This window comes from Aquila chrysaetos, chromosome 9 (genome assembly GCF_900496995.4).
Source record: "Aquila chrysaetos chrysaetos chromosome 9, bAquChr1.4, whole genome shotgun sequence".
Lineage (NCBI taxonomy): Eukaryota > Metazoa > Chordata > Aves > Accipitriformes > Accipitridae > Aquila > Aquila chrysaetos.
Window position 1 is genome coordinate 20,252,856 of NC_044012.1, and position 12,575 is coordinate 20,265,430.

At 36.1% G+C, this 12,575-nt stretch overlaps 1 protein-coding gene across 3 annotated transcripts in view; it reads left to right on the forward strand.

The window, feature by feature from the left end:
• The window catches only part of NFATC3 (nuclear factor of activated T cells 3), a 76,919-nt gene that overhangs the window by 32,902 nt on the left and 31,442 nt on the right, over window positions 1-12,575 (forward strand). The gene's annotated exons all lie outside the window — the stretch shown is intronic.

Below are 12,575 nucleotides of genomic sequence, written 5' to 3' on the forward strand. Positions count from 1 at the left end.
TCAATGTTCTCCTGTTGTCAGACCTACTAGATTTCTTAGCACAGTAGAGGCAAGGGTTGAGTGCATATCAGGGAAGTCTATGCTGCAAACTAGAGAAAATTGAGGATGCCTGGACAAGGCTGGAATCTGGAAGTCAGTCAGGCAAATTTCTTCATGTGGAGCATTGTATTGCTTTAGTTGGTGGAGAAAAAGTAGACACAACTTTCACATGCCAAGGTGCTGGCACTGGAATTTAACACATCATTAACGAGGACAGAAACTTTAGCTGTCAAAATAAGACATTTTAGCTGACAAAATAAGTCTCTGCTGAGCTTTTGTGAACTGCATTCAATTTTTTTTATTCCTCCCCGCCCCCGGGTGCTTGTGTCTTGCACTAATATTTGCATTAAGGGAACTTGTTTTGCTGATGTTTGTAAGATTTGCCATACATATGTAGGCTTTCTTTTGCTTACAGAACTAGATGCTTCTAAGCTGCAGTACTAGATGCAAGTTAGAAAAAAACAGATCTGTAATCTATGTGATTTACACCAATGATTTTTAAAAGCTATTTATTTGCATTAGAATTGTGAAATACCTTGCTATGGCAAGAATGCTGTTTTAAAAATGGGGATAGTATTTACGTGTCTGACAGTCTCATGCTTAAACACATGGATTGTACTATGTGTCTCTAAATTAAAATGAATACAAATGTAAATCAATATTCTGTTTTGCAGTTTGGTCTCTTCCAGCTGGATTAGAAATTAATTGTTGTGCTTGATGGGAGAGAGGAAGTTGTTATGAAACAAAACATCGATTTGTATTAACTTTTTACTCACTGGTGGGTTTGGTGAAAGGTAATTACTAAATAGCTGTGAGCAGATGAAAATTACTGTATTTAAATACAAAAGTGAAATCTTTTCCAGCACTTCCGGAAGCTTATTATGCAAATCCAGTTCACGATATGCATTACTGTTTGTTTCTGATTTAACTTTTTCTTTTTGGTCGTCTTAGCTTTACACCAGTCACTTCCATGTATGTGATCACTGTAATAAAGTACTCAATGTTTTCTTGTGTGAAATAACTGTATGTTAACCAGTGTCAGGGATGAGAAAGGATGTGGGTGAACAGAATAGAATAGAACATTTCAGTTGGAAGGAACCTACAATGATCATCAAGTCCAACGGCCACATCCTGGGGTGCCTGAAGGCCTGTGTGCTTCCTACACAAATTGTTTTGCTCTTGAACATTATTTTATAGAAAGCTAGAGTATTTAATTTCTGAACTGTGAAACCTCTGTAGTTCTGTGTGTGCAGTTGATGTATTATTTAAAATAAAGATTTCAAGATAGTACATAATTTCAAGCCATTAATCTATTAGTGCATGTCATTAATCTATTGCTAATACTGTACCATACCTGTTGCTAGGAGACTAAGCTTCTGACAAATTTGGCATCATCTGTTGTGAGTACATTTAATCAGCTTATTTCCAAATGTGAGGAAATTAAATGAGTGGAGCGTCATGCTTTGCTTTGTAAGTCCATTAAATTTAAGGAAGCAAATTCTGTAATGAAATTTGCTTGTTTTCAGCTTTTTTTAATGCAAAATGTTCTAAATAGCAGATACCTCTCATTTTAATCTCTGCTTTCCTGGGAGTATGTTCTAGCTAATCCATGTCATCTGGAACAATTTCTTTTACCTTGGTAGAGAATCTGCAAGGTAACGCTGACAGTTTTCACGGGGAAGGAATAAATAACTTGGCAGAATTGTTAGCAAGGAGAAAGGTGGCATGTTGAACTTTTGTCATCCAGATTATGTTGAAATTTTGTATTGCGTTGTCAGGAGATATAGAAAGCCTCTGAGCACTGTCTACCTTTACCATTCTATTTCAGTAGGCTAAAGTACTTACTTTACCCATCTATTAAACAAATAGCTGCCACATTTCATCTGACTGTAAATGAATGATCATCATTGCTTGAATTTCCCACCCTTCCCACAGGACAAGTTATACATAATAAAATAATGTTTACACTTACAATTTGTTAGAATGAGTTTTTTCTGTTATCTAAAATGTTTAGGGTTCTTCATGAGACTTCACTTGGATAATGCTTATGATCAAAAACATAAGCATTTTAGAGCAGGTGGGGACATGATAAGGATCTCCCATGAATAGTTTTTCTTTACTTTTGTGTTTTAGCTTTCTGATCTAAAATGATTTTTTCTTTTTAAAACAAACAAACAAACTTGTTTTGAATAGTGTGTTCCTGCTATTCATGTTGACTTCTGCAATTTTCTGAGTCTTCTTAAGTATTTTAAATTTAATTATATCTTTTGGTAGGAAATTCTGTAAGCTGTGTTGTGCACAAGAAGTGTTTCCTTTTTATCTTTTGTGTGTTACTAGTAAAGAAGGTCATATTCATGATATTCTTCTTAATATCCATACAATGTGATGTACTGAGGGACTGTTGAGCTAACAGCTACTTTTTAGCACCATTCTGTATACAAGAAGGAGTATCTGTCCTGTGGCCATTTACCACAGTGGTAATCCATTCTAGATGTGAATTATGATAAGGGTAATTTATTCTAAATTTATGATGTATCTGCAACAGATACGGTATAGAATCCACCTGTGCTCTACACGTGCAAGACAAACTTGGGGGTGGTGGTAGCTATTAAGAATTTGCCTGTACCAGAAGTGTCTTTTTGCCATACTACGAAGGGTTTAATGATAGAATCATTCATCAATTCCTCTGCTGTAAGCGAAATTCTTACTTTAGTTGCTTCTGCAGTACAGAGGAGGGGAAGCATCATGTAATCCATATGGACAGCTCAGCAGTATTACAGCTGAAGAAAGGTGTAAGATCAAAAATTAAAGAAATGTTAAATAAAACCTGGTTTATTTAAATGGTTATACGCTTCTAGTCACTGACAAGCAAACAGTAACCTCCTGTGAGAGATTTAAGAGACCTGTGAAAGAGGGACTGAATGTCTGCTCTGTTTAAAGTGCTTGCAGAGCTTGAAGTCATGACTGAAGAAATGAAGAAAAAGTAAGCTAATTGAGCTAAAGTAAATTAATTTTGAACTACTTTGAAAATTCTGAAACAGGAATGTGTTCTCAAAAAGCCTGTCAAACTCTGAGTTGTGGTGGAAGAAACTATAACCTACAGGACAGGATCTAACCGAGCAATGTCAGAAATGATCCGATAAAAATAAATTAACGAGGGATTGTTTAAATGAGTGTATGTTTGCTGGCTTGTAATTCGTGGCTGTCACCTTTTCCCAAATGTTCTGCATGGCCAATTAATGTAACTACTTGAATAACAGGTATAACATCAGAGTTCTCCCTGTTCTCTAAGCTGAATAAACAGCACGCTTTTTCTGTTTCACGACCCTTCCCATTCTTCCTGCCTTTCACTCTTCAATTTTTATTTTTGTCTTGAATTCTTCCTTATTTTGTACATCACCAGAAGGCAGGCTGTATCCCAGCTCTAATTGCCTACTGTTGTTTGGTGACAACAACCCACAAATAAATCTAGAAGGCAGAAGGTAAGTCTCAGCCTGTGTGAGCCATGTAGTGGGCTGTATTGGGAAAAACATTGACCTTTGGATGAGGTTCTAAAAATACATATTTTTCAAGAACAGTTTGATTACTATTTAGGCATCTTCTGCTCCAGAATCCCCCAAAAAGATAGTAGAAGCCTTATTGATGGATCTACTATATGTTTGAATACTCAATCTAGAAAATGCAGTAATTAAGATGAAAAACATTAAAAATTTGCACACTGGACAACAGTCATCTGCTTTTTGTTTCATAAGTTTACTAAAATGTGGAAAAGTAGTAATTTTTTTCCAAAGTAAAACCCAATTTATGGTTTTTTTTTTTTCTATAGGTTATGTGGGAATAACCTATTTCTGTCCTGGAAATGCTTGTCCAAAAACTGTCCATAACATAATTTAGCATTGGGAGTTGGTATTTCAGGAATAGCACTTTTTTTTTTTTTTTCTCAAGAGATTAGAGCAAACTGCAGATGGATAGTGTATTGTGATGGCTAGTTAGATGTGACTGGCAATTCTGCACTGTGTGAAGGTGTGCTATTAGTCTAATACTATTTTAGCTATGAACTGATCTCCTTTTTTGGGTAGTGTAGAATGGGACAGGACTCTGATCTAAAACTCTCTGCAAAATATGCCTGAAATTAGTATTTAAAACACTTTCAATCCTGTCTGCAAGCAGTGAGTGAGTGTGTAAAAGTGTGAGATTTCAGAAATAGAAATCCAAGTTTTTAAACCTTGAAGGATGTTCTGTATGTTGTGTAAACATATGGTATCATGACCAATAATGCACTAATATTTGCAACTACTTGTTTGCTTTAGTCCTTTGCAGGACCCGTTTGTCTTTGTGATGACCTTTACAATGCTTTTAAAATTGGACTTGTGCCACTACTCTAATAGTTTATTAAAGCTTGTTCCTTTTACGTCTCACTATTTTTTTTCAGAATTGCAACGGTCTGTACTATTTTAAAGTCTTCCAGTCTGTCTACTCACTAAGTTCATTTAGCACAAGAGGAAGGAGGATGCTTTTTTGATGTGCATGCTTTTCCTTCTCAGTTGATGGAAAGGTACATCAAATAATCAAGTGATAGAAAATAGTACTGCACTTCAGGAAAGTGAAGTAGATGTTGTTTTGGTTTAACATAATTAATTTTAAGATCAGACATTTAACTTTTTGTAATATTATAACCTTTGCAGAATCAGAATGAAATAATAAAAAAAATTCCCATGTGCTGTTAAGACTGGGCTGGTGGTTGGGGTATTGCCTAGTAGATTTGAATGGAGTTCTCTTCTATGAATTTCTCCAGTTTCTTTTAAACAGTCCATAGAAGATTATAGATCAGCACTCACTGCACCTCTGCAAGGTCACAAGGGATGACTGTGTTCAGTCTGACTTTCAATAACTTCCCTAAACTCGTAATTTCTTGGTTTTATATATATGGTTTGTTTCAAGCTTCTCAAAATGCAACTGTTGATAAATTCATGATAAATTGTACCACTGGTGTTGGTCACTGTCTGTCTTTTGTTTCAAATTATGTTCATCTTCATGCCTTTGGATCTTTGTCATCCCTTGCTTTTATTCCCAGGTCATTGTTAATAAGTGTACTGTGCATCTTGGCAGAGTAGCCCTTCAGCTTTTAAAACAACATGCTTCACAGTTCTTTAGGAAAGTTGCTGTACAGCACTTGAAGGGGAAATTCTTGTGGAGAAATGTCTGAATAAAAAAGTTTGGTGCTTCAAAGCCATGCACCAGTGCCTCTTTGATATTGCTGTCCAAAAGATTCCAAGCTTGTGGGTAACATCTCCGTTGTCTCAGAGGGCAAAACATTTCAAAGGCGTGGTTTGCTTTTTTTTTCTTTAAATGAAATTTAAAAAAAAAAAAAAAATTATTTTACTTTAGAAGTGGACTAAAACTTAAGCAGTGAAAGTTCTTTTCTTTTAGGATTGTTTAGGTTTCATGGTGAATTATATCATATCTTTACTCATACAGTCTTCCAAAGTAAAAGTAAAAATACCTAATTCAAGAGAACAGCTTTATCTTTCCTTTCACCTCCATGTAATGGGGCCTCTATTCTCCTCTTTTGCCCTCCTTACCTTGTAACTTTGGGGGGTGTTCTAAGGAATACAGAAGTCACTGAAATGCATCTAGCTGCCATGAGACCTTCAAGGAGGATATAACTAGTTACAACATGCTTTTGGTATCAAGGTGTTGAAAAGCCTAGGAAATCTCCATCTGAACTAAATGCTTAGTTAGGTGCTTTACACAGCTGTGTGTTTCCTTCCCCATTCTTCGTCTTTGAACTGAGGATTTTTATTTGGATACTGGTGCATTTGGTGAAGATAGAGTTGTTAATCAAGTCTTTTGTTCACTGAAGTTATCCCAGACTTTTCCCCTGACATGTCTTGTATTTCAAGACTATGTCCTATTTTCAGGGAGGCCTATTTGTATGTAAAAGCTTTCTTTCTAATCAGCCTACTTTACCAATCCAGTAATGCCATAAGCAGTGAATTAATTGTGCAAAGGCGAAAGAGCACTAAAGTGTTGATAGAATCTTCAATTAGCAAGCGAAGAAAAGGCACATAAAAACATGAGCATTAAACCCCAGTGAAAGTTTGGTTAAACGTGGCAATTTCCTAATAAATGCTGGAAAGTTTTGCAGCAAAATTGCTTTAAAAATACAATCAAATGGGGTTTGGCACTGTCTGAATGTCATTAGTATTGTAGTATTGCTTGATTGCTGAGCATACAACTTAGCTAATGAAGTGATTTTTCTAATTACACCCCTCCCCCAAGTTTTAGTTCTATTTTTTTTCCTTAGTTTTTAGTCTGAATGAGTAGGCATGTGAAACCCTGACATCACTTCTGGATTCAATGACCCTATTAGGTGTTGGGTTTTTTGTAAATAAATAAAGGGGGGTTTGGTTCACAGAAACGGACTATTTCAAAGTATACTAGTATTGTCTGATAAGTACCTGTTTGCTGTGAAGTGTATATTTTCTGTCAGATATTTTTCTCAAGTCTTGTTACAGGTCTTAAGAAATCACATCTTGTGGATAAATAACATTTACATTTGAATAGAGATCGGTAATACTTGGGCTGCATCAATAAATGGAAAACATAGACAGAACCTTCTTAATTTAAAAGAAGGCAAGGAGGAGAGGTAGAACCTCTAAATATTAGAGACTAAAAAAACTCTTCTCACAAGCTTGTTGAGTGTTGCACACTTTCCTTTAGATCAGAGCATGGAATTGATGACACGTGAGCCAGATATGGCCCCAATAGAATCTGCGTGTAATCTGGAAAAATGCTAACTTCTTTTTTCCAGGTTGATGCCTCTTATTTAATGTCACCTATTTGCTTTCCTCAGCAGTGAAAAGGTTCTCACCACTGCCACAAAATTCCAAGTTTAAATGCTGCTGTCTTTGGTGATCGAACTAATCAAATTAGTCTCTAGTGTTACGCTGTTTTTAAGGATGTTCCATATGTGCATTAAGAAACTATGAATGTTTTTGTAATGTGAAATACAACTTCTTGAGGATCCAAAAATTCTCTCATTAATTTACTGTCTTTGTAGTTACTTGGTAGAAATTGTAAGCTAAGTATTGACATGCATGCATGAGTTTACTGTATGCAGTATAGTAATACGGCTGGAACTGCTTTGGCGTGAAGCCCTTCTGGATTATCCTGTGGTGACCTTCAGTCTTTAGCCTTCCAGCTTTAGTTTAACTTACGCATGCACTGACCTTTGCTATGGAAACGATATAGAAACACAAAAACAACTTGGCTGAGTTTCCTCAGCAAAGCAGTGGGTGGTGTATCAGTATTCTGTTACAGAGGAGGGTTTCTAGAGGTCAGTAGTGACAGTGTGCGGTAACTTACTAGTTGTCTACAGCACACTGTTTGCTACTCTAGGGAAAGTGGTATATCATGTCTTTTTTTTTAAAGTAAAATCAGTAACTTTTTTTTGTAGTGTGCAGCTCTAGGATTGCGCATTAAGAGAGTAAATGCTGGAAGGTATACTTGAAAATATACCTAGTGCGCGACTAGTAGTTTAAGTTACTGTCTTTTTCTATGTATGTGACCCATGACTGAATTGTGGGCAGGCTGATATTGTAGCAATTTATTGTAATGCATCTTCATTGTGTGATTCTGCAGCACTTGCCAGTAGGTTGTAAAATTTTTTAATAATTTAAATACCTATGGTCTGTATAGAGACACTATTCTTATTTGTATATATTGTGTATTCTTTACTAAGGTGCACTAAAGGTACAGATACCATGACTTCATTAGGCATTTGAACAGAATGTAGTATCTGTTCTTTCAAGTTAATTATGTAGGTATTTTCACTGAAGAACAATTAGCAATTTTTTTTATACTGACTTGAATATTTGGGCTGTTCAACATAGAATTGTGTGTAAAGCGGATGAGGTAATAAGAAAGTGTCACCCTGCTGTCAGTGAAACTAAGAACAATCAACTTTTTTTATTTTAAATGAGAACAAAACTGTATTTAAAAGGAATGCATTTGAAATTCCAAAATATGTCATTTTTCCTGATTTGAAGTTGATTTGGAGTAGTAAGTCGTCTCCATTATTCAAAAGACAGATATTGCATCAATAACGGTAATTCAGGCTCCAAATATCATCTATCTTTTGGGGGAGAGGTGACACCATTCCTAAGAGACAGAAGGTAGTTCAGACTGTGAAAATTCAGTCTCCTGTGGGGACTAAGTGTGGTGGGCAGAAAGTTCTGCTTTGCCTACTGTGTAAAGGTTTTGTGTAGGGAGAGACATCCAAGGCTTCCTGTCACCAGGATTATTCATATAATGGACTTCAGAATAATTTCATGCTCTTCAGCAAACTGCTGAATGTACCTGCAGTTAAATAAGGTAGGAGTACTTTCAGGTGAATTAACAAAGTAATCCAGCATTGTCCCCTGTTCTCAGGAATGGTATGACGTGGGCTGTCTTTAATTATGTGGTACTAGGCACAGCGTGTTGGTTTCACTGAAGGCTTTGAATGATTATGTAGTAGAAATTACATGGGACGTGCAGGCATCCTCTCCGCAAGCTATCGGATCATATTCTACCTACCCTTTGGCTCACTGGCCCCTAGACTCTTCTCTTTGATTACAGAAACTGTGTAAATTTTTTCTTTTACTCTTGCAGAATCATGTCATGCCTAGAGTTGTCAGCTCACTTATTTATTAGACAAGATTTAAGGGGAAAGTGTTAATTCTAAAGCACAAATTTGTGTAATAACTGACAAAAAAACCCCAACTTTTTTTCTTCATCAATCTGTTGTTTTTGACAATCTCTCCAGCTGCCTCAAAGTTTTAGCTAGCGCATAAGGCTGTCTCATTAGCATCCATAGCCTGTTAAGCTTACTGTCTTTTTTGCTGTAAATACAGGTGTTGGAAACACGAGGACACTGTGCAACCTGCTCATTGCTTGCTTAAGACTGTGTTATGTTTCCTTTTATGCGTGCTCATTACTGTGATCAGGCCCTGAATTACACTCTATAATGTGGAAGAGGGGGTTATTCTTTTCTTCCCCACACCTCAGCTTACTTAATTGCCACACTTAATTGCACACGTTGGTTATATTTGTAGCTTTATATTGTTTTTCTTTTATGCTGTTCTCTCTCATTTTCAACCTTGAATAAATGCAATAAATCATCTGTAATGCAAAGTATAAGTTTATGAAGTCTCTGCTACCTTGGCAATATATTACTACTATGCCTAACTATCTATCTATATATATATATCTACACACACATACACACACATATATATATGTCCTTTTAACAGGACTTCATTGCAGATCTTTTACAGCAATTCATTTGAGACAAAGCTATAGCGTAAGCATCTGATTGACATAGTTTGGCAGGGAGAGGCCTTGTTGGCTTGCTTGTTTTGAAACTGGTTTACACTAGCATGGCTTTTAAGTATGTATGAAATTTTCAGGGGGTTGTCCTGATGTTATTACAGACCATTTTTAATTATGAGATGCCTTACTTATATGTTTCTGTATTATAACATGCATAGGTTTCTTCTAAATTACTATGAAAGTGTATTCTGTTGCATTAAAATATTTTTCCTTGTAGTTTCCTTGGACTTCTTGTTTGTTTTCATTTAATTTAATATATAAACCAGAAGGAAAGTGACTAAAGGTGGTAGGTACTACTGTGTGGGGTCTTGTTGTGGGGTGTTTGTAGTTTCTTCTGAAACTGTAGTAACATAGTTTCAAATTTCTACTCTGGTATAGCTAAGGTACTGCAATGATGTGAGACAGTCAACAAGCACACAGGCTTGTATCACAAGAGCATCATACAGAGAACACATTTCATAACCTATTGATATATAACTAATCTGTTGGTGGGGTGGGTATTTTTTGTCAGACCTTCCCACCACTTTCCCTTCCCACAACATGCTTTGCAGAAGCCAGGCCTTATATGTCTTCCATAGTGGATCTGGGCAAGTGTAGAAGGTGAACCTTTGCTCCAGAATAATGGAAGCAGAACTAGTGTTAGACACCTCTTTGAGCAATTCAAACGTAGTATATGACCATAGAGTCTCATAGGCAAAATACCATTGCAACTGCTGGCATGGGGTATATTTTGCTTCACTAAATTAAACTCCTGTTCTGGGTAGGCTTCTGTAGAGGACAGTTTCTCCACCGGCTGTAGACAGACCAGCTTGGTTTTACAACTATCCCTCTGCCCCATATCACTAGTATGTTTAGAACTGTTCTGTACATGTCCATTGTTAAGGAAGGGAGAAGAAAGATAGCTTTAATTGGAAATCAGCTTTGTCACAGTGACCCCATTTGGAAGTTATTCAAATTTTTTAATAGGCCTGGCTTGTAATTTATATAATTCCCAGTATTAGAGTGAACACATTTAACAAACGTCACATTTAGGCTGTATTCCACTGTGTTAAGATTTAATTTTAACTCTGAGGAAAATGGATGGTGGAGTCACAGTGTTGAGAACTTGGGACAAGATGACTGCTGTAAATGCTAAACTAATACATGTACTTAAATTTTCTTTAAACTCCTAAAATAATTCAGAAATAGAAATAGAAATTATGAAATTATTCATAGAAATTATGAAAATAATCATTTGGTATTTAAGAAAAAAATATCTTTTGGTAAGATGTTGGTGTCCTGCATCAAGGTTTGTTGGGGTTTTTTTCCTGGATTTAGGTCTGTTTGTACTGAGAACTCCAGTTAGAACAAAAAGATTTTACATATTTGACAGAACAAAAGCCTGCAAATAATAAACATACATATATAAAATGCAAATAAATGAGATCATGTAAGAAATTTGTTGGAAATATGTCAATTATAGGTCAGGACATTGTATTTGATAAAAGCTGCATGACTTTTAAAGATTGCTTGGCTTTTTGTGGCAAATATTTTTCCTTCATTATAATAAGGGTCTGAAGTGGTAAACCCATGAGATGTGACTTTTTGATTTAATGTTATTAAGTCAGTTCGTTCTGCTTGCCTGTGTGTGCATGAATTCTCGATGGTAGTTGGAATAGGGTGAGGAGACAGATGAGAATTCATTGAGTTGAAGGACAGAAACCAGTCTGTTTTAGCACAACCTTATTTGTAGTCTATATACAATGTAGTACAAATGTAGTCTACATCTGATGGTAAAAGCTGAAATGGACTGGCCTCTTAAAGGCACAACAGCTGGGAGATGTTGTACCTCTCCCAAGAAAGATACAAGGAGATTTGAGGACAACAGAATTTGGAATTCTTTGTCTACAACCATGGAAAGCTGCACAGTCTCCTTACTGCAGTAATCACCTAGAGATCTCCCCACCCAGAAAAGCAATAGAAGCAGTAATTCTGAACTGTTTCCTTTGTTTTCTCTCTGTTCACTTTAAAAACAAAACAAAAGAGGTAGAATGGGCATTTTTCTCTGTGTGAATGCTGCAATTGTGACAATGTATTCAATCTATCAAACTTTTGTGTCAGCTGCTTAAGATATGTATGTTGTTGGTCAGTAACAGTTATATGCTGTAGCTTGTCTGCAGTATGACTCTTTCAGGAATTATTTTAGATTTTGTGTGTGTGTGTGTGCGCACACGCTGGATACAAAGAAAGAGGCGAAGAACAAGCCTCAGTTGTTGTTTGGGGTTTGAGTAAGCTCAATTTTGTTTGTTTTAGATGGTCAAGATTTTGGCTGTTCCATTCCTCAGTCCCATTTAACCTCATTGGGCAAATGGGAAGAACACTAACTAAAATATGACCACATTGTTGTATCCAGATGGGTTAATTAATGAGTATTATGTCTTGGAAAAAAGCATTCATGTGAGGCTGAAAGCTTTGAGAATGGCTCTTCAAAGTTCCAGACTTCTGTCAGAAACTAAATTTCTGTTCTTGACTAAGAAAGCTCTAGTAAAATTGACAGGACTGGTAGGTGCTGTCATAGCTGTAACTTGAATATAGAAAACAGGCATTCATTTGACGTACATAAAACTCACTGCCAACAGTAGTGCATCAAGATACAAGGAATCTACAGTGGTGCTTCTGATTTCTGGGTGTGGGTGTTCTTTGGTTTTTTGTACTGCTGACTACCAGTGTTAAATTACTCTTGTAAGTAAGTAGGTTAGATTGACATGGTTTTGTTTGTTTTTAAGTGCTAGTTCTGTAAAGAGCTTGGATAATATTGTTCTGTGACCAAATAACTCTCCCTAGAGACAAAAATATTGATATGAAAAAACCACGTTTAAAGAATGACTGTCTAGCCCTCCCTCCTGTTTGAACATAAGTTGATGTCAAAGCTGATGAAATGTAAATTTGCTGCATTGCTTTTTAGAAATTATATAACTTGCAGTATGCATCAATCTGCCAGTTGCAGGAAGGTGAAGTAAACTTCATGGATTTATAAGACACAATTAGGCTTTGGATTTAAAATTGCAGCGGCTAAAGGAAACTTGCATGTTACTGTTGGTTAAATTTGTTTCCTTAAATCTCCTGGATAATACGTTACCAATGTACTATCATAAAAGTAGCTTTTTATTTTAGAGTTAGGG